The sequence below is a fragment of the Prionailurus bengalensis genome, chromosome C1 (genome assembly GCF_016509475.1).
Source record: "Prionailurus bengalensis isolate Pbe53 chromosome C1, Fcat_Pben_1.1_paternal_pri, whole genome shotgun sequence".
NCBI lineage: Eukaryota > Metazoa > Chordata > Mammalia > Carnivora > Felidae > Prionailurus > Prionailurus bengalensis.
This window is the reverse complement of record NC_057345.1, coordinates 214,991,844-215,016,192: the sequence shown is the minus strand read 5'-3', so window position 1 is coordinate 215,016,192 and position 24,349 is coordinate 214,991,844. Positions and strand designations below refer to the sequence as shown.

The window sequence follows — 24,349 nt, the reverse complement described above, 5'->3', positions numbered from 1 at the left end:
TAAAAGCTGGCTTCTAGGGGCACCTGGGTGGCTCAGTCAGTTAAGCGTCCAACTTCGGCTAGGGTCATGATCTTGCAGTTTGTGAGTTTGAGCCCCGCATCAGCACTGTGCTGACAGCTCAGAGCCTGGAGTCTGCTTCAGATTCTGTGTCTCCCCCTCTCTCTGCCCCTCCCATGCTCATGCTCTATATCTGTCTTTCAATAATAAATATTAAAAAATTTAAAAATAAATAAAAAATAAAAACAAACTGGATTCTATAAGGCTACTTATACAACACTACAGGAATACAAAGTCCGAGATAAAATGGGAAAACTGCAAATAAAAGTTTACAAATCTTCCCCATCTAAGAAAATGCTTTGCTATGTTTTTTTTGTACTTAAAATATGGAACCATCTCAAAATTGTTTCCAGTCCAATACCCAAAATCAACTGACCTGAAGGCATTCTGAGATAAGCACTACAAAATGTGGTACAAATATGATTCTTTCAAAAAGCATTTAGAGCAATAAAACTCAAATCTACTAGGAGCTGGGCGGGGGGGGGGGGGGGGGGGGGGGGGGGGGGGGGGGGGGGGGGGGGCAGGTGCTGGAGGAAGAAACAGGAAGATGTTCATTGGGTACAGTTTTAGTTTTCCAAGATAAAAAAGTCCCAGTGATCTGTTACACAACAGTGTAAATATAGTTAACATCACTGAACTGTATACTTAAAAATGGTTAAGAGGGTAAGTTTTATATTATGTGTTTTTATTGCAACAACTAAAAAGAAACAGGTCTCAGAAGTTAGTGCCCTAGCAGTCATACTGATGCAAAAATATTTCAAATCAACTAACTTCTAGTGTCCAATACTAATCCTTAAAATTCCTTTTCTCTCAATTAAGAAAAAAAAAAAAAGTGGACGCATCTCGTTGGTAGGACATGGAAGCTTCTCCAACTACAGTAACACTGAGGGAGCACATTGGGGAAATGAGGAAAAAAGACGATACAAATACTAAGCAAAGGTAGAAATACAAAGCAGGCTCTGTAAACACAATGTAACAGTGTCATCCCCACCTGCAATCCAGCGGAGGTCTCTAAGTAAAACGGTATAGAGGTTTCTCTTTACTCGAAAGATAAGAAAAACTCCTCAACCTGCTTACAAGGCCCTGTGGCCCACCTCTCCAGCCCCCTCCCACCAGATTCTTCCAACACTCTTCCTGTTCTCTACATAGAGCTGTACCCTAAATCTCCAGTCCTCCCCATGAACGCCTGTGCTGTCCTCTCCTGTCCTTTGCCTGTGCTGTTGGGTCTGACTGGAACACTCTTCCTTTCCTGTGCATCCTTCAGATCTTAGTTCAAATGTCCTTCCCGTGACTTCCCTAAATCAAAAAAAGAAAAGAAAAAAATCTGCAGCTTCACATTCGTGTGATTATTTGGTATCATCTGCTGAAGACAGGAGCCACGGATGTATTCACTCTCCCCCATTTCCAACAAAAGCACAATACACCAAATAGGCACTCAAATACTTTTGAAAAAGTGAATAAATGGCCACTAAAACTATAAGAAAGCAACAAAACACTGTAAGAGGTCTCCTTAATGAATCTTTGAAGGACATCCAAAGCAACTGAGCCAAAAATCCCTATTCAACTCCTACGGGGGAAAAAAAAAAGTCAATTCAGATGCCTGTATCAGTTCCTCCGGTCCTTCTATGCCCCTACGCAAATGCTGAGCATCAAAGGCTGATGGGTAAAACATACAAACACACACACACATACACTGCAGATAAAGCAAAACTACTCCTTGTTGAGTAACCTGTTTTTGGTATTTCTTGATACAATGCCTCCTACATAGGAAGCACTCTGGAAATAGCTGTCAAATATTAAAAGCAACATTCCACAAAACTCTTAAGTATATAGGAACTAGTAACTAACTTTACTGAAAACTGTGGTGTCTCACATAAAAGTAAGACCATCACAAAAGCGAAGGAATGAATCTCTTCAGTGGCAAAGCCTCCTGATATTAACCATCTTCATTTAGATCTCAAACAGAAAAAAACGCCAGACTGATTTTTACTAAGAGTGAAATAGAATCAAGTGACCACAGAGCTTTAAATAAGGGCTACAAAATGTCACGCGCACACTTAACATACGAAACTGTTTAGGATTCCCTGTCCCCTCCAATACAAACACAAATTGTACCTATACTTTAGAGATATAATCCATAAACATGTTACAGAAAACTCCAGCCCATACTGCTCTCTCCTCTGATTCTGTATTTAAACAAATGCTATTTTGTAGTTTTTCCAAAAACTTAATGTGTACGGTCTCTTATTTTCTATCCTTTCACGTACCTAGAACACTGGGCGTGTTGGTTAAACACTATACCGTGCTGATTAATGGATTTTGCTATCGAAATTCCTGCACTTTTATTCCCAAATGTCATTCCCGAAAATTGTTCGCAGGCCTGCTTTAACTCTTTCATCATTAATGTTTGTTTATTTTTGAGAAAGAGAGAGGGGGGAGGGGCAGAGAGAGAGGGAGACACAGAATGTGAAGCAGGCTCCAGACTCTGAGCTGTCAGCACAGAGCCCGATGCCGGCCTGGAAGCCATCCATCCTGAGATCGTGACCTGAGCTCAAGTCACTCAACTGACTGAGCCACCGAGGCGCCCCTAACTCTATTATCATTAAATATAAAATTGTTACCTAACAATGTTCAAATAAGGTTTAGAGTTTTCTTAGTACCACACCTACAAACTCAATAAAGGGAGGTTTTCAGTATCACTGTGTCTTTTCAAATGCAAATCAGAGATATTAACAACACCTGCCCCTACTTTTTTCAACGTAGCAAAATTCACCTGAAATTTTTCCCAAAGGTAATCAGTCCCGGGGAGAGTTCCTTCCGTAGAAAATTGGAAGACACAAACAAAATCTAAGCTACATAATACTAACCGCACATCACTAAAAACAGGAAACCTAATCCCCGGGAAACGATCAGTTGAAAATATTCAATTGCAAGAGTCTCCACGATCAACAAAGCAGATAAAAGACATCGCTTTGGAAAGCGCAAAGCAGCAGGCAAACATCAAGCATTCTAATTAAGCGGCTGCCATTCCCGGCTCCTCGAGGGTTCCATCCCTGCCAGTCCCAAACACCTGTATCTGGACCCATAAGAACGCGTCCACAGGTGACCCGAGCCTCGGGAAGCGTCCTCTCTACAGCAACAGGCTCTGCTTAATTCTGGTTTTCTTATCCGCGCCCCTAACGGGGCTACGAGAGAGGGCCGGGGGGACCGGGCGCGAGGAGCCGGGCCTGACAGGCCCTGTCGGCCGGGAGCGGGGGAGAGGGGGGCGTGTGGTGGGCAGGGGCGACGCCGGAGCCGGGGAGCGATGCCCGAGGCGGAGGGCGCTCGCCCAGGACCGGCGCCGCAGGTACCCCGCTAAGCGCTGCGGAGACGTGGCAGGTCAGACCCGGGGCCGGTCCAGGGCAAGGGTCGAGGTGGGGCGCGCGGAGCGGGGGCGGGGAGGCCTCACCGTCGCTCCCGGGAGGCTGGCGCCGCCGCGGTCCCGCAGTTGCTAAGGAGAATACTCTTCCGGGTCAGGGGCGCCGCTGTATAGAAAGCAACGGTGGCCGGACGGGGCCAAGAACGCCGCGCGCTTCGGGAGCGCGGCGGAGACGGTGGTCGGCCGTCGTTCCTCTGCGGTGGAGGTGGCAGGAGTTGGCGAAGGGCCAACGCGACTTGTGTGGCCTCGCCTCGCGGGGGCGATGAACTGTAGCCGGTGGCTCTAGCTGGGCGACCCCGGCCGCCGCGGCCCCCTGCTCGAGAGCCAGTCAGTTGCGGGAGCCCTCCCGCCCCTGCGCTGGAGCCCTCCCAGCCCGGGTTCGCGCCCTGCTTCTAGGCCCCCCGGATGTAGCCACGCCCGTCCTTTCCTGGCACAGGGCTTTACTCATTCTTTCGTTTACTAGATACTTGGTTGTTGGACACCTGCTCAAGGCTCGGGGCAGGGCTGACACTGGAGATGCAGGGATGGGCAGTCCAGGCGGGGTCCCTGCCGCCAGAATGCGCAGACTGGTGGGAGCGCGGGCAGACAGATGCGGCTTACCTGGGTGGGCTAAGTATGGGAAGCTGTGGAAGCCTACCCGGACACGGGTAGGGAAAAGGCTACCTCAAGCAAGTAAAAGGGTAAGGAGTAGTGTTTCAGGTACGAGAGTAGGCTCGTTTGAGACACCGACCGAAAGGTCAGTGTGGCCTGCCCAGGGAAGTGCGTAGAGAGGAAAGAATGGAGCCCAGAAAACATCAACATGATGTTTTCATGTTGTGAACAAAGGAACAGGAACCTCCAAAGAGCGTTCAGAATGTTCCTTGAACGGGGTACCTGGCTGGTTCAGTCGGTAGAGCATGGGACTCTTGATCTAGGGGTTGTAAGTTTGAGCCCCACTAGGGGTGTAGAAATTACTTAAAAATAAAATACTAAAAAAAAAACCAAAACAAAATAAAATTAGAATGTTTGGTTGAAGGACTGCTGAGAATACAGCGGGAGAGGAAAGAATTCCAGTAAGGAGGTGGTCACCAGTGTCAAATGCTGTGAAGATCAAGTGCCTAGTGGTGACCATAAAAAATCAAAATTCAGGAATAGGGCGTCAAAGTCGACGGTAGCTTGAATCTGTGTAGTGAAGGAGTCCACCACCATGTGCTCCACATTAAGACAAGGAAAAGAAATACATTAAATTGTTCCTGAATGCCTTGATGTTTTTGAAAGTATTTGTAAATTTCGGGATTCTTCTAATACCTGAAGTTCTCGAAGGTGGGAAATATTTGTTTAATCTTGGGTCTCCAGTGCTTGCCGCAAAGAAAAGCCTTAATCACTGTTTGTTTGAAGAATCAATGAACCCACGAGCCTTTGATTTTTAATGTGCACACAGGTCTGAATCCTCAGCAAGACTGTGATGGGGGCACACCTTGTCTATTCAAACTGTAGATGATGGAAGAAGCCCAGCAGGGACGGCAAAGGACTCAATGGGTGGGAGGAGCCCCAATGGAGCCAGGGATGGGAATACCCAGAAAGGGGAAAGAACAAAGTTTTGATAACATAAAAACTGGGGTCTCAGAGCCAGAAATGGGAGATGAAGCCAAGGAAACCAAAAATATTAGAAGCAGGAATAGAAGGGGCCCCTGGGTGACTCGGTCGGTTAAGCATCCAACTTCGGCGCAGGTCATGATCTCGCGGGTTCATGGGTTCGAGCCCTGCCATTGCGCTCTGTGCTGACAGCTCAGGGCCTGGAACCTGCTTCGGATTCTGCGTCTCCCTCTCTCTCTGCCCCTCCCATGCTAGCGCTCGCGCTCTCTCTCTCTCTCTCTCTCTCTCTCTCTCTCTCTCTCAAATAAATAAACATTAAAAAGTAGAAGCAGGGGCGCCTGGGTGGCGCAGTCGGTTAAGCGTCCGACTTCAGCCAGGTCACGATCTTGCAGTCCGGGAGTTCGAGCCCCGCGTCGGGCTCTGGGCTGATGGCTCGGAGCCTGGAGCCTGTTTCCGATTCTGTGTCTCCCTCTCTCTGCCCCTCCCCCATTCATGCTCTGTCTCTCTCTCTCAAAAATAAATAAACGTTGAAAAAAAAAATTAAAAAAAAAAGTAGAAGGAGGTGTAGAAGAACAAGGACAAGAGCAACGGAAGGACAATTGTTGTCTGTAAGTTCCACAGGCAGATCCCATTTGGGGACAGCTGGCAGAAAGTGTGTCAGCTAGTGTGAAGGCTACAGGGCTGGGTGGACATCATGTAAGTAGAATTAGCTCTGGGCTTCCTCCTGTGGGCAAAAGGAAAGGGTGAAAGGCTTGCCCCACAAGCATACCTCCAGTCCAGAACCAGTGCATCCTCATTATATCAAGTATTACAACAAGCTCACCCAGAAGAGAAATATTCTTCTCGAAGAGGCTACAAGTCTACCCACGATGGATGTGACCAACCATCTGTGAGAGTAAACCATGAAATTTGAAACGTGTGGCTGGAGAGTTTAGGAACACCCAAAATATCAGCCAAGGGACGCTAGGTGTAACATGAGCAAGGCAGGACCAGAAAATGGTTATAGCTTGGTAAAGGGAAGCTAAATCAATTGTTATGTGAGCGGAAGGGACGAAGTCAACTTGTAATATAGAAAAAGCCCCAAATCCATGAAGTACAAAAGATAAAGTCTATTCCCGCATCCTCCTGACAGCCTTGAATAGAGTATCAATTCTAAAGAACTGTGTTCAGTTGAGCCAAGGTGATTCATCAGGCTCAACTTGGCTGGGGTTCCAGGAGATTTCAGTGGTGCCTCAAGAGATGGAAACTTATCGTTTCTATGATGGGCATATTTTTAGAGAACTGCAGGAAGTTGTGGGTGAACCCTGTACTTCCAGAATGGTGTGGGCAAGAAAGGTTCCAGGTGATGAGCTTTGTCTGACTTTGGTCTCTGGATGATGGATAGCCAATTAATGATGCGAAATGCTTTGGGCAATACCCAGAATATGAACAAAGGGCCAGGGTTACCATGCCATGTTGGTATATGAAGTGAGCCATCTGCTACCTCCAGAAGAATCCCGTGCTGGCATGGAGAGGGATTGTGTCTATTATGAAATACAAGCCTTCCTGGGAGTTTAGGGAGTATAGACAGCTACAGTGCCCCAGAGTTTTCCAGGTGCAGCCTGACCCTGATTCCTAACCACCACCACCCCCAACTTGGTCTTCTGTACTAATATCCACCCAGTCTCAAAGGCAGACATCCAGACACCTAGGAATCATCCATGACTCCACTGTCCCTCACCACCACACCCTCACCCTAATAGCCCAATCCAAAAATGAGTCCTGTAAACTGTCTCATTCCCCCACCCAATTCTACTGCCACTAATTACCCTGAAAGTAAATAACCAAGCAACTCAGAATCAGTAAGAAGTGTTAGAACATCAAAAATGAAGCTTGGTGGGGCGCCTGGGTGGCTCAGTCGGTTAAGCGGCCGACTTCGGCTCAGGTCATGATCTCGCGGTCCGTGAGTTCGAGCCCCGCATCGGGCTCTGTGCTGACAGCTCAGAGCCTGGAGCCTGTTTCAGATTCTGTGTCTCCCTCTCTCTCTGCCCCTCCCCCGTTCATGCTCTGTCTCTCTCTGTCCCAAAAATAAAAATAATAATAATAAACATTAAAAAGAAATGAAGCTAGGTGATAAAGATTGTGTGTGTGTGTGTGTGTGTGTGTGTGTGTGTGTGTGTGTGAGAGAGAGAGAGAGAGAGAGAGAGAGAGACGGGGAGAGAGAGAGAACAATGTAATAACCAAACACCACCAGAACTTCAAGGAAGTAAGATGGAATAAATCCATTCAACAACAACCTGTTTTGATTGTCTTTCACGTGTGAATCTCAGCTTGAAGGAACTAAAAGATAACAAAAGGGACTGTTAAATATGTTAAAGAAAAACTAAGGTAGAATTGAACATATTCCAAGGACCAACGTGAAGGAGGCTTTGCTGGCCTGGGGGTCTGACTTTGGAAGGACCCGGCTCAGCTTTGGGATGGAATCAAGCGCCACAAGCCTCATCTTTATCTGTGCAGGTGACAGAGCTGCCAGCGGAGAGTGTTATGGGTGAACAGAAAATATGTCTCATCCTGACCATATCAGTTGATCTTGGCCGCCTCAATTCCAGCAATTAGCCCTGCCCAGACTACTCTTTCCCGCTTGCAATCCTTGTCTGATTAGAGTCTGTTTTTGTTCTTGCCTCACTTTAAAGTTAGCTTTAAAAAAATAGTACATTTTTCTTTTCCCTCTATCTTTATGGTATTGTTTTTCTCTTAACTATTTAAATGTAAATCCTTCTAGATCATTCCCATTTTTTTTTTTTGCCTTATGACTCTCAGCCTTTACCTTAATGTCTCTCTCACATTCTAGCTCCTGAGTAAAACTTCACCTTTTCAAATACTTCTAATTATTCATTTTATTTTATCAGGATTGATCAACACGTTATTCTTAACATTTTTAGGGTTTTTTAAATTTTTTTTATTTTCTAGTTCTTTGCTCTTCTTTTATTTTTTATTTAACATATGCTACTAAAAGCATGAATTTTGGAAACTTCTCATTTACAATGTTATCATTCCAGGGTTTTATTCCCCACGTCTTCAGCTTTAAATTTGTCTTGATTTTTATACTCTCTCGTCCTCCCATTTTGATCTTTTCTTTCTTTGATCTTCCTTTTTTTTTCCAATTTTAACTGTCTTTTAATCAAAGATCTATCTCAGCAGCCGTAAATGGCATCTAACAATTATTACACGTTGAAAGAAAAAAGAATGACATCCAAACTCATTAAACCCAGAATGTTTATACCTTTGTTTGGTTGGAGAATTCACTGCAGCTGGAGGTCTTTATAGGACAATACTTTACTTTTCTCCTGTACCTCACCCCCTGCCAGATGCCAGCCTCACATGACGCTGGCGATTCCATTACAACAGCAGTGCATCATGCCTCTTAAGACAAGGGGAACCAAACTGCTGCATTCAAATCCAACTCCTTCAGTTACTCACTATGTGACCTTAGGCAAGTTACTCAACCTCTCCGTTGAGGTTTCCCTACTCATCGAAAGTGAGTAATGATAGTACCTCATAAGGTTGATAGGAAATTGAAATGAGTCCATGCATGTAAACCGTTTAAAACATTGCCTGGCACATACTAAATACATATTCGTTAATACTATCATTTGATAAGAGGTTATCCTAAATGGTAGTCACTCTTAGGAGTGTAGAACAACTAAGTGTCTGGTGTATGATGGTCCCGACGGAGAGAGCTTTTTTTTCTTCCTTCTGTAGCCGATGCTGCAGCCTACCAAACTTCTCTTTTGGCACTCTCTCTTCCCAACACAACCCATTTTTTTTTTTCCAGATAACAACTCTCCTCCAAGGAGTCATGTGCTGGAGGGGAGGGATGGGTTTGCTCTGCGTCTGTGTGTGTTTGGAGTGGGGGAGGGACAATTTCAATGAAAGGTAAGTCTATTCATCCCTTTCCAGCACCCAATGTTGAATGAGTTTCCTCATTTTAGACATATAGAGAGAAAACATGCGATTGGCTAAGGCCAGCCTATGGGTTAGGGGTCCATGGGAGCCAATCGGCTAACCCAGGGAAACAGACCCACTCAGTACAATCATGGCTGTTCAAGTCCATACCTTCCTTAGGGTCTCAGTGTATGTGTGTGTGCCGGGGGACCCACTTATTGAAGGAAAAGGGAGCAAATTTCAATGAAGGATATGTATACAGGCAAAGAGAAATGATAATCTTATGCAGTGTATAGCCTATCTACACAGATACATATAACTAGTCTGAAAAGCAAGGATATAAAGTATAGTTTTCATAAAATGTGACAATCATATTTTAAAATATTTAATTGGGGGCACCTGGGAGGCTCAATCAGTTAAGCATCCAACTCTTGGTTTCAGCTCAGGGCCTGATCTCCTAGTTCATGGGTTCAAGCCCTGCATTGGCCTCTGTGCTGCCAGCATGGAGCCTACTTGGGATTCTCTTTCTCTCTCTCTCTCTCTCTCTCTCTCTCTCTCTCTCTCTCTCTCTCTGTCCCTCCCCTGCTTGTTCTCTCTCTCTGTCAAAAATAGATAAATAAACATTTCTAAATAAATAAATAAATAAATAAATAAATAAATAAATAAAAATTTTAACTGGAGGGGCGCCTGGGTAGCTCAGTCAGTTGTGCCTCTGACTCTTGATTTCAGCTCAGGTCACAATCTGAGGGTGGTGGGATGAGCCCCACATCAGGCTCCATGTTGAGCACAGAGTCTGCTGAAGATTTTCTCTCTCTCCCTCGACCCTTCTTCCCTGCTCATGCTCTACTTAAAATTAAAAACAAAGTTTTTTTTTTAATTAAAGAAAATTAACTGGAGGTAAAACTTTTCAGAATGCCAAAACCAAAGCAAAAGGATTTGACTAAGGAGGACTTGGAGGTGAGTGAATGACCAAAAACAAAACAAACAGACAAGCAAAAAAACTGAATCTATAAGAAAGAAAAGCAAGTTTCTTAAGAAAAATCGTTTGAATCAGAACAAATAGAAAGAAATGAGCATATCTGTTTTTTGTTGGGTAAGTGAAAACATAGTAAAACACTAAGAAATTGGGTTGTTCAGAAAATTTTGAGAAAATCTCATCTCATTTGAATGAATAAAAAACGGCCTCCAATAGAAATCTTAAACTAAAGAGAAAACAAAGAATTTCATTAACTGAGAAAAATACAGAATGACACAATCAAAATAATTATAAGATTACATGTAAATGGACTAAATTCTCCTATTTAAAAAAATAGCATCGTACACTGGATTAAAAAGACAAAATCCACACCTATGAATCTTTTTAAAAATACATTTAAAGAAAGGGGAGACAGAATAAGAGCCTGGCTCAGATAAATCATGCTTGCACAAAAGCAAGTGTAGCGGGTCCCAGCTTGACTGATTAAGTTATGTTCATCCCAGGATTCTGGCATACCTGGGCATGCCCAGAACACCCATGGCCGGACCCACTGGAGGTCTGTTTCCATGAGAAGGCAGCATCCTAGGAAACCATCCCTTTTTTCAGGCGAGGCCAAAGAGAAGCCCAAGGACAACAGGTCAGTATGATGCAGTGTGAAGAAGGGAGGCTGCAGGGAGAGGGTGTGCACACAAGACAAGCTGCTTGGCCTCAGGCAGCCCTGCTCTGTAGCTTTTCAACAGAATGGGGCACCAGCAGGGGAAGGGTGCTGTTGGAGCATGTTGGTGTAAACTCTCCACAATGCTCCATTCATTGGCCACAAACACAGGCTCTGCCCCAGCCCCACTGAGAGGTCATGGGCAAGTCTCTGCACCTCGGGGGCCTCCATTTCTTCTACAGAAGGAGGTGATTGGAGGAACTGATCCAAAGAGGAAAAATTGGGAAATAGAGAGCTTTCTCAAGTGCACATTAAGCTTTCACAAAAATTAATTGCAATTTTGAAGATAAAGATATTCACAATAGATGCACAAAGATTTTACACATATTTTCTCAGACTTCCATACAATAAAATTGAAGAAAAAGCCAGTACACTACCTTATATGCACATGACCAGGCAATAACGGAAGAAAGACTCTGTGACGGAACAACTGAGTTGAAAAAGCAACACCAAATATGGGGACATTACTTTAAAGACCAAAAACAACAGATACCATTTACACAGTTAAAACTGTATTGGAGGAACTTTTGTATCTCCCACGCCTGTGCAAATAAGAAGTAAAAAGGAAAAAATAAACTAAATCTACACCTAAATTTTTTAAAGATAAAGGTAGCAAATTTGAAAAGGAAAAACAATAAATATGAAATCAAATAAATTAGAAAATAAGACAGTATCTGCTTACTCTGCAAAATGAGATAAGAAATTAATACAATATTTGCAGACTAGTAGGATAGCCAATTAAATACCCAAGAAAATATAAGAGAAACAAAATGCAAAAATGAAAAACCACAAAAAAGTTTCAATTGTTAGGAAATATTATTCAAAGTTAAGCTCTACTAAGTTGTAAACATTAAAGGAAGTTAACAATTTTGAACACAACTTACACAAGAAGAAAACTCAGGTAAAGCAACAGGGAAAGATTAGCAAAAGGGAAAATTCAATGAAGAAACATGGAAAACTTGGGGCACCTGGATGGCTCAGTGGGTTAAGCATCCGACTTCAGCTCAGATCATGATCTCACAGCTTGTGAGTTCAAGCCCCACATCAGGCTCTGTGCTGATAGCTCAGGGCCTGGAGCCTGCTTCAGATTCTGCGTCTCCCTCTCTCTCTGCCCCTCCCCCAGTTGCACTCTGTCTCTGTCTCTCAAAAATAAATAAACATTTAAAAATTTTATAAAAAGAAGCGCCTGGGTGGCTCAGTCGGTTAAGCGTCTGACTTCAGCTCAGGTCACAATCTCGCGGTCTGTGAGTTCGAGCCCCACATCGGGCTCTGAGCTGACAGCTCACAGCCTGCAGGCTGCTTCCGATTCTGTGTCTCCCTCTCTCTCTGCCCCTCCCCCATTCATGCTTTGTCTCTCTTTGTCTCAAAAAAAAATAAACATTAAAAAAATTTAAAAATAAATAAATAAATAAATAAAAATTTGATTAAAAAAAGAAACATGGAAATTTTATTGTAGAATGAATAAGTAAATTTTTAGAAAAAAAGCAACTAGAGTTGATAATGTTGTCATTAACATTCTCGATATCAAATAAATAAAAGCCAAGTTCATTTTGTGAGGCAAATAATTCCAAAAAATTTACTTCATACATAATTTTATTACTTTTGCACAATTATTTTCATTTTATTCTATTTTTCAGGACTAGTTCTGTATACTTACATTGCGTAGTTGTAGAATGTGCAACTATTTAACAATCCTTTTATAAATTTTCTTTTATTTTCCATGTTTATTTTAGAGTTGTCTCTTATTCACTTTATTATACAAATTATAAGTGTTCATTGGAAATAACTTAGATAACACTTTTTTTGAGAGAGAGAGAGAGAGCACATGCAAGCAGGGAAGAGGGGCAGAGGGAAAGAGAGAGAATCTTAAACAGGCTCCACACTCAGCACAGAGCCCAATGTGGAGCTCAATCCCATATCCCTGGGATCATGACCTGAGCCAAATTCAAGAGGTGGACACTCAACTGACTGACCCACCCAGGCACCCTGATAATCTATTGGATTATGAAGAAGCAACTAAAAATGTATGTGTAATTCTACCTCCTAGGGATAAACAGACAATCAGAGAGGTAGATAGACATTTGCATTTGAATTGGAATATTCTTTTTGAAATTTTTAAGGTGAGATAGACAATTGACCCTTGAACTACGGTGCAGCTTGGGGCACTAATCCCCTATGCTGTCGAAAATCTGCATGTAACTTTTGACCCCCCAAAAAACTTTACTACTAATAGCCTATTGTTAACCAGAAGCCTTACCAGTACATAAACAGTCAATTAACACGTATTTTGTAGGTCATATACATTATATACTGTATCTTACAATAAAGGAAGTTAGAAGAAAATTTATTTTTTTTAAGTTTATTTATTTGGAGAGAGAGAGAGAACAGGAGAGGGGCAGAAAGAGAGGGAGAGAGAGAATCCCAAGCAGGCTGTGCGTTGACAGCTGATGAACTGTGAGATCATGAGCTGAGCCAAGCTCAAGAGTTGAACGCTCAAACAACTGAGCCACCCAGGTGCCCTGAGGAAAAAAAGATTAAGAAAATCATAAGAGAAAATACATTTACCATACATATGTGTTACATTTATCAAAAAGTTCAAAAAGTTCAAACCCATGTTGTTTATTTTTTTTAATTTTTTAATGTTTATTTATTTTTGAGACAGAGAGAGACAGAGCATGAACAGGGGAGGGTCAGAGAGAGAGGGAGACACAGAATCTGAAACAGGCTCCAGGCCCTGAGCTGTCAGCACAGAGCCCGATGCGGAGCTCGAACCCATGGACCGCGAGATCATGACCTGGGCTGAAGTCGGACGCTCAACCGACTGAGCCACCCAGGCGCCCCCAAACCCATGTTGTTTAAAGGTCAACTGTAATTCAAATAACATCTAATTCACCATTTTTAAGTGTATAGTTCAGTGGTTTTAGTATAATCACAATGTTGTTCAATCATCACCAAAATCAGTTTAGAACATTTCATCACACCAGAAAGAAACTCCATACCGATTAGCTGTCACTGCCCGCTTCCGTCCCCTCCTCCCAGCCCCGGGAAACTACCAATTTTCTCTCTCTATGGATTTCCCTGTTCTGGATATTTCACATAAGAAGAGTGTTCTTTGGTCCCTTGTCACTGGCTTTCACTTAGCATGTTTTCAAGGTTCACTCATATTGTAGCACGAATCAGTACTTCATCCTTTTTTATGGATAAATAATATCCCATTGTATGGATATCCATGTTTTGTTTATCTGTTCAGCAATTGATAACCACCTGGGTTGTTTCCACATTTGGGCCATTATGAAAAATGCAGTTATGAACATTCCAGTTCAAGTTTTTGCATAAACATATGTTTTCAATTGTTTGCGGGTATATACATAGAAGTGGAATTGCTCGGTCATGTGGGCCGGGTTATGTGGTGACTTCACCATTCTACATTTCCACCAACAATGTATGAGGGTTCAAATTTCTCCACAACCTTGATGTCATTTGTTATTTCCACTTTTTTTTTTATTACAGCCATTCTAGTGTAGTGATATCTCATCTAGTAAAATGGCATCTTATTGTAATTTTAATTTGCATTTCCCTAATAGCTAGTGATGGTGAACATCTTTTCATGTGCTCATTGACCTTTTTTATATCTTTTTGGAGAAATGTCTGTTCAAGTCTGTTGCCCTTTTTTTTTTAATGGCTTGTCTTTTTTTACCATTGAATTGTAAGAATTCTTTATATATTCTGGATACTAGGCCTTTATCAAATATATGATTTCCAAGTATTTTCTCCCATGTTGTGGGTTGTATTTTTACTATTTTATTAGTGTTCTCTGATGCCAAAAAAAAAGTTTTAATTTTGATGATGTCCAAATTACCTATTTCTTCTTTGGTTGCTTGTGCTGTAGGGTGTCATATCTATGAAACTGTTGCCCAATCCAATGTCACAAAGATTTATACGTATGTTTTCTTCTATGTTTTAGCACTTACATGTAAATCTTTGATCTATTTGGGGGTAATTTTTGTAGATGCGGTGAGATAGAGATCTAACTTCATTCTTCTGCCAGTGGTTATCCTGTTGTCTAAGCACCATTTATTAAAAAAACTATTCTTTTCTCACTGAATGATCTTGGCACCCTTGTCAAAATCGATTGACCATAGATACATGGATTTATTTCTGGGCTCTCAATTCTGTTCCACTGATCTGTAAGTCTAAGCTCAAGCCAGTACCATACTGTTGTGATTAGTGTAGCTTTATAGTAAGTTTTAAAATTGAAAAGTATGAGTCCTCCAAATGGAATATACTTTACAATTGTTTTGTAACTTTTTCACTTCAAAAACTTGAAAATATGTATCAATGTGTGGACACAAATAATTCTATAGCATCAATTTAAATAAACATTATGAATTTTCCATTAGTTATTTGACCAAAATTATACCATATTATTAGATATATAATTTCCAAACTTTTATCACAATGTTTAATAAACGTCCATGCAACTAAATCTCTGCACCTGAGTTAAATTATTTGCTTTGAAAAAATTATCTTTATTTATTAATTTAGAAGACTGTGGAAATTCCAATAAGTTTATGTACAATAATTTTATTCAGTGCTTAAGTATTATAAATAATGGTGCAATATCATTTTTGTATATTTGCTTACTCTCCTTCTGGATAATTTCCTTAGACAAAATATACTAAGTAACTTGAGATTCCTCAGCCAAACAGTATAAACATTTTTATGACAATTGATATATATCCAATACATACTCCAAATGTATATTCTTTCAATTTAATGCTGCCCTAAAGCAATATATACCAATTTCTTTTTTTTATTATTATTTAAAAGAAAAAATTTTTTTAACACTTATTTATTTTTGAGACAGAGACAGAGCATGAGCAGGGGAGGGTCAGAGAGAGAGGGAGACAGAATCTGAAACAGGCTCCAGGCTCTGAGCTGTCAGCCGAGAGCCTGATGTGGGGCTCAAACTCACGGACCGCGAGATCATGACCTGAGCCGAAGTCAGACGCCCAACTGACTGAGTCACCCAGGCACCCCAATGTATACCAATTTCACTATAACTTTGTCAGAATTGGGCATTATACTTAAAGAAATCTATTTCAGTGATTGAAAATAGTGCTTTAGAGTTGCCTGGGTAGCTCAGTCAGTTAAGCCTCCAACTCTTAATTTCAGCTCAGGTTATGATCTCACAGTTAGTGGGTTCAAGTCCTGCATCAGGCTCTGTGCTGACAGTGTAGAGCCTGTTTGGGATTCTCTCTCTCTCTCTCTCTCTCTCTCTCTCTCTCTCTCTCTCACTCCTCCCCCGCCCTTCCCTCACTCACACACTCTGTTTCTCTCTCAAAATAAATAAATAAAGTTAAAAAAAATATATAGTGCTTTATTTATATTTTAACTACATCTGTATGATTACTGGTGATGTTTTGACTTCTCATGTATGCTATAAATGTATTTCCTTCTGAATATATTGTTTTCCCATGCCTTCAACCAATTCTTTAACAAAGCCTCAATCCAACTAATTTGTAAGATCTCTTATTGAAGTGTAATAGTAACTGTTTTCTGTATTCTTGCTGTTAACAATTTCCTGTCCATTTTACCTCATTTATGTTTAGTGTACAAGAATGTAACAGCAGCCAGGGCATCATGCTGGGCTTAGAATATTTATCCAATCGACATTTTCATGGTGCCTGCTCTGTGTGATGGCAGTCAGATACAGTGGTTCAGAGAAGTTTGAACCCACCTCTACCACAAACAGCCCGTGGCCTGGACTGGGTCAAGCCCGTTTTCTCATCTGTGAAATGGGGATGATGACAATTACCTTGTACATCACTGAGAGGACGTATGTATAAAGGACCTGGCAGAGGTCTGGGTTCTAAGAATACCACTGTGAACAAGCCAAGTGTTTCTTTTCCTCAAGAGCTCTGTTCAATCATCCGTTTCAGGTCTGCTTCATGGTTCTCCCTTCTTGCTTTTCCCCCTTCAGATTGGGCCATTTCTCTTGCTACCAACCTAGAATCCTTCATCATCTCCTACCACAAGAAGGCTAACCTTGCAGGGCTAACCCTGCAGTCAGTCAGGAGGTATAAACCTGGAGCCTTCCACTGCCTCAGACTGTCTGTGGGATTTCTTAACCAAATCCTCAAACTTCATGTTCACCAGAATTATCTTTTCAGATACAGTAAACACATTTATACTTTTGCATCAACAGTATGGATGGCAAGTGTTCCGCTATGGGGAAGAAGATTAAGGTAAACAATGAACTCAGGGCACCTGGGTGGCTCAGTCAGTTGAGTGTCTGACTTCAGCTCAGGTCATGGCCTCACAGTTTGTGAGTTTGAGTCCCGCGTCGGGCTCTGTGCTGACAGCTCGGAGCCTGGAGCCTGCTTCAGATTCTGTGTCTCCCTCTCTCTCTGCCCCTCCCCTGCTCATGCTCTGTCACTCTCTCAAAAATAAATAAACATTTAAAAAAATAAAAAACAATGAACTCATTCACTTTATTCAGGTGTCACTGTTTTTATTCTTCTTGAAGAATAATAGTCCCTGAAATCCAAAAATACTGGCCAAAATCTTCTCCACCAACAATGTCTTCTATCTGCAGAGAAGAGCAAGCTTTTAGTCAGATAATACCTGCATCCAAACACATATTTCTTTTTTTTTAATGGTTTTCTTTTAATTCCAGTATAGTTAACATGCGGTGTTATATTAGTTTCAAATGTACAATATAGTTTTTCAACAATTCTATACATTGCTCAGTGCTCATCAAGATACATGTACTCTTAATCCCCTTCACCTATTTCATCATCCCCCACCCCACCTCCCCTCTGGAGTTTGTTCTCTAACGTTCACTTTGGGGGTGCCTGAGCGGCTCAGTTGGTTAAAAGCCTCCAACTCTTGGTTTCAGCTCGGGTCGTGATCTCACGGTTTGTGGGCTCTGTGTTGACAGTGTGGAGCCTGCTTGGGATTCTCCCTCTCCCTCTTTCTCTGCCCCTCCCCTGCTTGCTCTCTATCTCTCTCTCTCTCAAAATAAACATTTAAAAAGAAGAGTCTGGCTTTTTTGTGTGCCTCTTTTCCTCTTTGTTGATTTGTTTTGTTTCTTAAATTCCACATATGAGTGAGATCTTATGGTGTGTGTCTTTCTCTGACTTATTTCACTTAGCATTATATTCTGTAGCTCCATCCACGTCATTGCAAATGGCAAGATTTCATTCTTTCTTATGGATGAATACTACTTCATTATATATATATATACACACACACACCATATATTATATATATATGCCATATCTTCTTCATCCATTCATCTATCAATGGACACTTGGGCTGCTTCCATAATTTGACTATTGTAAATAGTGCTGCTATAAACATAGCGGTGCGCATATCCCTTCGAATTAGTGTTTTTGTATTCTTTAGGTAAATACCCAGTAGTGTGATTACTAGATCATAGGGTAGTTCTGTTTGTAATTTTTTGAGGAAACTCCATACTGTTTTCCACAGTGGCTGCACCAGTTTGCATTCCCACCAACAGTGCACAAATGTTCCTTTTCCTCCACATCCTACCTAACACTTGTTGTTTCTTGTGTTGTTGATTTTAGCCGTTCTGGCCGGGGTGCAGTGATATCTCATTGTAGTTTTGGTTTGCACTTCCCTAATGATGAGTGATGTTGAGCATCTTCTCATTTCTCTATTGGTAAAACACACATTTATTATTTAACAAAATGCTTTCCCTGTGCCAATAAGCACACTAAAAAAACCTCGAAGGAGGAGGACATTCTGAAGGGGTGGAGGAGTTCTTAAAGGAGACCAAGGCAGGAATTTGAGGAAGTATTAGTCTGGAAGCCAGCCTCTCCTTCCACTCCTCCCTTGGCTTCCTCCTGCCACCAGGGAGCTGCCACCTGGTGAGATGATAAGGCTGTCCCCAAACCACACAGCCTCATGGGAAAGCTGAGAGCTGTTGTCCCCCTCCCCCCGTCCCCCGCCCCCCCTCCCCCGCGCCTCCTCCCTCCCCACCCAGCTCCTCAGCCCAATGTCAGAGGTGCAGGCAGCCCAGCCCAGGAGGGACCACGGGCCCTTCCCCTCTCTGGCACAGCATAATGTGCTTCATCCAGGTCAGAGGACTTGGACCAGCTGGATCCTGGGGAGCCACTCCACCAAGAACTGGGGCTTTTGTGGAAACCCAGCTGCAAAGCCTATGGCCTTGTATATCCAGGACATCCCCAGAATGGCTTCCCAGGGTCTAACGTTTTACTCTCAGAACAGGCTGTGAGCGACCCCTAAAGGGTCCATCTTTGCAGCCGGGTGCTATGATGGGTGAGCTGGCAGGTGAGCAGTAAGTGCCCAGTGCAGCAGCAGGAGGAGGGTCCACAGATTGCCTGGCTGCTCTGTGTAGCAGATGCCTTCATATGTGCCTGTTTTCTCTGATTCAGAGAATCAGAAATTTTATCAATGCACCGATAAGCAGCCTCCAGGCTCTGAACTGTCAGCACAGAGCTCAACGCAGCGCTCAAACTCAAAGACCAACTATGAACGAGATTGTGACCTGAGCCAAAGTTGGACGCTTAACTGACTGAGCCACCCAGGCACCCCCATTGTTATTTTTAAAATCTTTTTTAACATTTATTTATTCCTGAGAGACAGAGAGAGACAGAGCATGAGCAGGGGAGGGGCAGAGAAAGAAAGACACACAGAATTCGAAGCAGGCTCCAGGCTCCGAGCAGTCAGCACAGAGCCCGACGCGGAGGCTCAAACCCACAAAACCGTGAGATCATGACCTGAACCAAAGTTGGACGCTCAACTGACGCTCAACCAACTGAGCCACCCAGGTGCCCCGCCCCAATTGTTATTTTAAATCTATTTGTCTGATCCAGGTAGTTGAGACCTGCCCCTGTAAACTTGGTCCATCTCCAAACTCCTGTTCTATTTTTGTCAACCTAGTAACACATCCTTTACCAGTAATACATCCTTAATTAGTATTTATAACACATTTTTATATCTATAAGACTTTTTGCCTGAAGAATTTTCTTTAAAAAATTTTTTTCTTGGGGAGCATGGGTGGCTCAGTCGGTTAAGTGTCCTACTTCGGCCTGGGTCATGATCTCACATTTTGTGGGTTCGAGCCCCGCATCAGGCTCTGTGCTGACAGCTTAGAGCCTAGAGTCTGCTTCAGTTTCTGTGTCTCCCTCTCTCTCTCTGCCCCTCTCCTGCTCATGCTCTGTCTCTCTCTCTCTCCTTCAAAAATGAATAAAAACATTAAAAAAATCTTCTTGATCATTTTCATGAATTTATTATTCCTGAGAAAATTAATTTTTCAGCAATCACAAAGCCATTGAAGTTTTGTTTGGGATCATGTCAAATTTATGCAGTATGGTGGGGAGAATCAAGGTCTTTATAATAGTAAATCTTCCTATGGAGACACATGTATAACTCTCCATTTAGTCAGGTGCTTCTTTTTGCCCCATAACGTTAAATTTTGTTTAATTTTTGGCACGGCTATTGTTAATGGGATTTTTACAGGTGCTTGCCGGGAGGAGGCTATTTGGTGGGTTTTCTCTTTTTTAATATTTTTTGCACATGGCTACTCTTATATTTCCTTTAAATGGTCATTTCATTAAACTCAATAACAGCTGAAAAACAGGAGTTGATACTGTCATTATTTACCAATGATTTGCTGTATACCATGAAAACCCAACACACAACTGAACACAAGAAGGAAACTCAAGGGAGAGCACCTTCTGAAGACTAGAGACAGTTCCTGGCCAAAAACAAAACAAAACAAAAAAACAAGAGAAATAGAATTAAAAAGTATGAATTCAATAAGAAAATCCAGCTATTAATCCAAGTTTAAAATTAATATGTAAACAGGGGCTCCTGGGTGGCTCAGTTGGTTAAGCTTCCAACTTAGACTCAGGTCATGATCTCATGTTGTGAGTTCGAGCCCTGCATGGGTCTGTCTACTGTCAGCCCGGAGCCTGGTTCGGATCCTGTCTCCCACTCTCTTCCCCTCCCCTGCTCACTTGCCCACACACACATGTAATCTCTTTCTCTCAAAAATAAATGCTAAAAAATAAATAAAATAAAATATGCAAACATTAACAGTTTTGTTTCTGTGTCAACAAAAACCAATAAAAAATAATAATTTTTAAAAATCCTCAGTAAGGAAACAAATATATGGAATTTTTTAAATCCCATTTATTATAGCCACAAAACCCATAAAAATCCAGGAATAACTTAATAAAGATGTGTAGGACCTATATGTGGAAACTTCAAAGGTATGGAAAATGGAAAGATATACCTCATTCTTGGGTAGGAAAACTCAATATTGAAAAGATGACACTTTTTTTTACATTTATGGGAAAATCCAATAAAACTCCATCAAATCATAGCAGGATAATTAGGGAATTTGGATAAATTATTCTAAAGTTCTTCTGGAAAGTAAATATGAAAAAAGAAAAAAGAAAATCCTGAAAAAGAAGAGTATCTTCAGAGTGATATGCCCTACTAAATATTAAAACATATTTAAAAACTACAGTGAATAAAACAGTATGGCCAGAAATAAGCAGGCAATGCAATAGAACCATCCCAAATCGTACGTGAGTATATATGAGAATTCAGCACGAGAAAAATGAAAGTATAATTTGATGGAGGAAAACCTTCAAAAATGTGCCACAAAAGTCAGTAATGGTGTTGGGGCACCTGGCTACCCATTGGGGAAAAAGAGTTGTATTTTTCATTTTAAACCCAAATAAATTCCAGAAAAATCAACCGCGTTAATTTTCAAAAGTTGAATGTACTGAAATAAAAAGCACATAAATATTTCTGCGATCTTGTGTTAGAGTCACTGAACAATGAAAGATTTCTTGCCTCTGGGACGCCTTTCAAAATGCAAGTGGACTAATGATAATCAACCATTCTTTGCAAAATCTTGTACCGGATGGTCCTGAAGGTTTTGTACAGGACAAGCCTGAGCGTGAAGTGGGGCTTCAGGGGAATGCTGATTTCCCTCCTCCTTCCATCCTGGGGTGAGCATCCTTGACTTTCTGGTGCTTCGATGTTCCTGTCTCCCACATCCTTGATGATCGTTCTCTGGTCCAAGCTCCTCCTTTCCCCCTCACAACACCCAGTTCCTTTTCCACCCTTGACTGAGCTGTCTTACTGCAAACTGCCTTTGGGGCAGAACTGGTGAGATTGGAGGCAGAGGAGTCAAACTACTGCCAAATTCTATTAGGAACTGACCCTTCTGGGCACAACTCAAGGGAAATATTTCTTCTCTCACCTCTTATCATGGGTGGTAAATTAAACACTTTTGGGGCGCCTGGGTGGCTCAGTCGGTTGAGCGTCAGACTTTGGCTCAGGTCATGATCTTGCGGTCCGTGGGTTCGAGCCCTGCGTCGGGCTCTGTGCTGACAGCTCAGAGCCTGGAGCCTGTTTCAGATTCTGTGTCTCCCTCTTTCTCTGACCCTCCCCTGTTCATGCTCTCTCTCTGTCTCAAAAATAAATAAATGTTAAAAAAAAATTAAAAAGAAAAAAAAATAAACCCTCTTTCATCTGAATATATAAGGTAAGCTCCTTAAAAGCTATCAGGCAGCCCAAGCCAACAGGCAAGCTGACCCTGGAGAGATACAAAAAACAGGGTGGGAAGAAGTCAGAAGCTGTCTCGCTCTTGCTGTAAACTCACGATTGCTTCCTCTCACTGGGGCCATTGCATATCCATAGCATCAATTTGGCCAGGTTTTGGATGATCCTTGGAAGATTGCTTGTCCCAGTTTTATGAGAGGGCTTGGTTTACCAGGTAGTTTCAATTAACATGTGACACTCCTTTGTCAACCTCCCAAATACATATGACAGATATTTTATTAATGGGTACAAACTCAGGAACTAGATCCTGAGTTTGGATCCTGCTTCTGCTATCTCCAGCTTCGTGACATTGAACAAGTTACTCAACCTTGCCGTGTCTCAATCTCCTTATCTATGAAATGGGGGTGAAAATAGCTACTGTATTTATTAAGCGTCCGACTTCGGCTCAGGTCATGATCTCTCAGCTCACGGGTTCCAGCCCCGAGTCGGGCTCTGTGCTGACAGCTCAGAGCCCAGAGCCTGCTTCGGATTCTATGTCTCCCTCACTCTGCCCCTCCCCCACTCGTGCTCTGTCTCTCTCTCTCTCTGAAAAATAAACATTAAAATTTTTTTTCAAATAAAATAATAAATAAATATCCAATATGACAAATCGTCCCTTATGCTTTTCCCCACACCTTAGTCTTCACTGGTGTCTGCACTGGAGAACCTCCGTAGGTTCTGTAGGGATATTTTCTGTAGATCTGTAGGGATATTTTCACCGTAAAATGTGATGATGAAAGAGTATCACAAAAGTATCGACAGTAAAATCGCTCCTTTAGACTTTACTACGTGTAATTTATGATAATTTATTATATCATGTTAGAGAATGGGATGAGTTTACATTTGTACAGTCTTAAAAGTTTGCTTGGACTACAGACAGAGAAAATACAAAGAGTAAAACATGTTTGGCCTACAAACTGTTGGCACTGGCATGTTATATGTGCATAGCTACGCTAATTGCAGTTAAATATATTGTTAATGAAAAATAATCTGATATCGTCCACAACATGGTTTAGCCCTTCCCGTGATTTTTATTACTTAAAGACCTCTTACGTTCTTCACACCCACTGGAATGGCAATAATCAAAAAGATCACAAGTATTGGTAACGATGTGGAGTAATCACAGCCCTTTGTGCACCGTTGGTGGAAATGTATGCGGCAGCTAGATTGAAATACAGTCTGGCAGGTCCTCAAAAAGTTAACAATGGAGTTACCATACGACCCAGTAATTCCACTCCTAAGTATACACTCAAGAGAATGAAAACATACGTTGACCCCCAACTGTGTGCGTACATATTCATGGCGGCATTATTCATAATTCTTAATTCATAATTCATTATGAATTCATAATTCATAATTGTTGGCTATATATATTCATAATAGCCAACAAATGGAAGCGACCCAAAAGCCCATCCACTGATGAATGGATAAACAAAATGTGGTATGTACATACAGTGGAATGTTATGTAGCTATTAAAAAAAAAACAACAAAGTACTGATATATGCTACAATATGATTGAGTCTTAAAAGCATTATGTTCAGAAGGCAGACCCACAGGGCCACATATTGTCTGATTCCATTTATATAAAACGCCCAGAATAGGCAAATCTATAGACACAAACATTGGTGGTTGCCTGGGCTTGGAGGGCATAGACGGATTGAGGGTTGATGGTTCAAGGTGGGGATGAGGGGTCCAGGGTGGATTCTGGTGATGGTAGCGCAACTCAGAATATACTAAAAGCCACTGAATTCTACATTTTATTTATTTGTTCATTTGTAAATGTTTATTTATTTTGAGAGAGAGAGAGACAGAGAGACAGAGAGCAAGTGGGGGAGGGGCAGAGAGAGAGGGAGAGAGAGAGAATCCCAAGCAGGATCCATGCAGTCAGCACAGAGCCCAACATAGGTCTCAATCTCACAAACCACGAGATCATGCATGACCTGAACCAAAACCAAGAGTTTGACGCTCAACCAACTGAGCCATCCAGACGCCAGAATTCTACATTTTAAGTGGGTGGATTGGTTATACCTCATTATACCTCAAAACGCTGTTTCAAAACTCTTACTCTGTTTC

At 41.9% G+C, this 24,349-nt stretch overlaps 1 protein-coding gene across 2 annotated transcripts in view; it reads right to left on the bottom strand.

Annotated features, from left to right (window-relative positions):
• DIS3L2 (DIS3 like 3'-5' exoribonuclease 2) overlaps positions 1-3,816 on the bottom strand; it is a 348,656-nt gene extending 344,840 nt beyond the window's left edge. The window contains exon 1 of one of the 2 annotated variants that reach the window (XM_043578169.1): positions 3,506-3,816. The gene's annotated coding sequence lies outside the window, so the exon portion shown is untranslated. The remainder of the gene's footprint in view (positions 1-3,505) is intronic. The other variant, XM_043578167.1, reaches the window with a different exon arrangement.
• Positions 3,817-24,349: the final 20,533 nt, after the last annotated feature.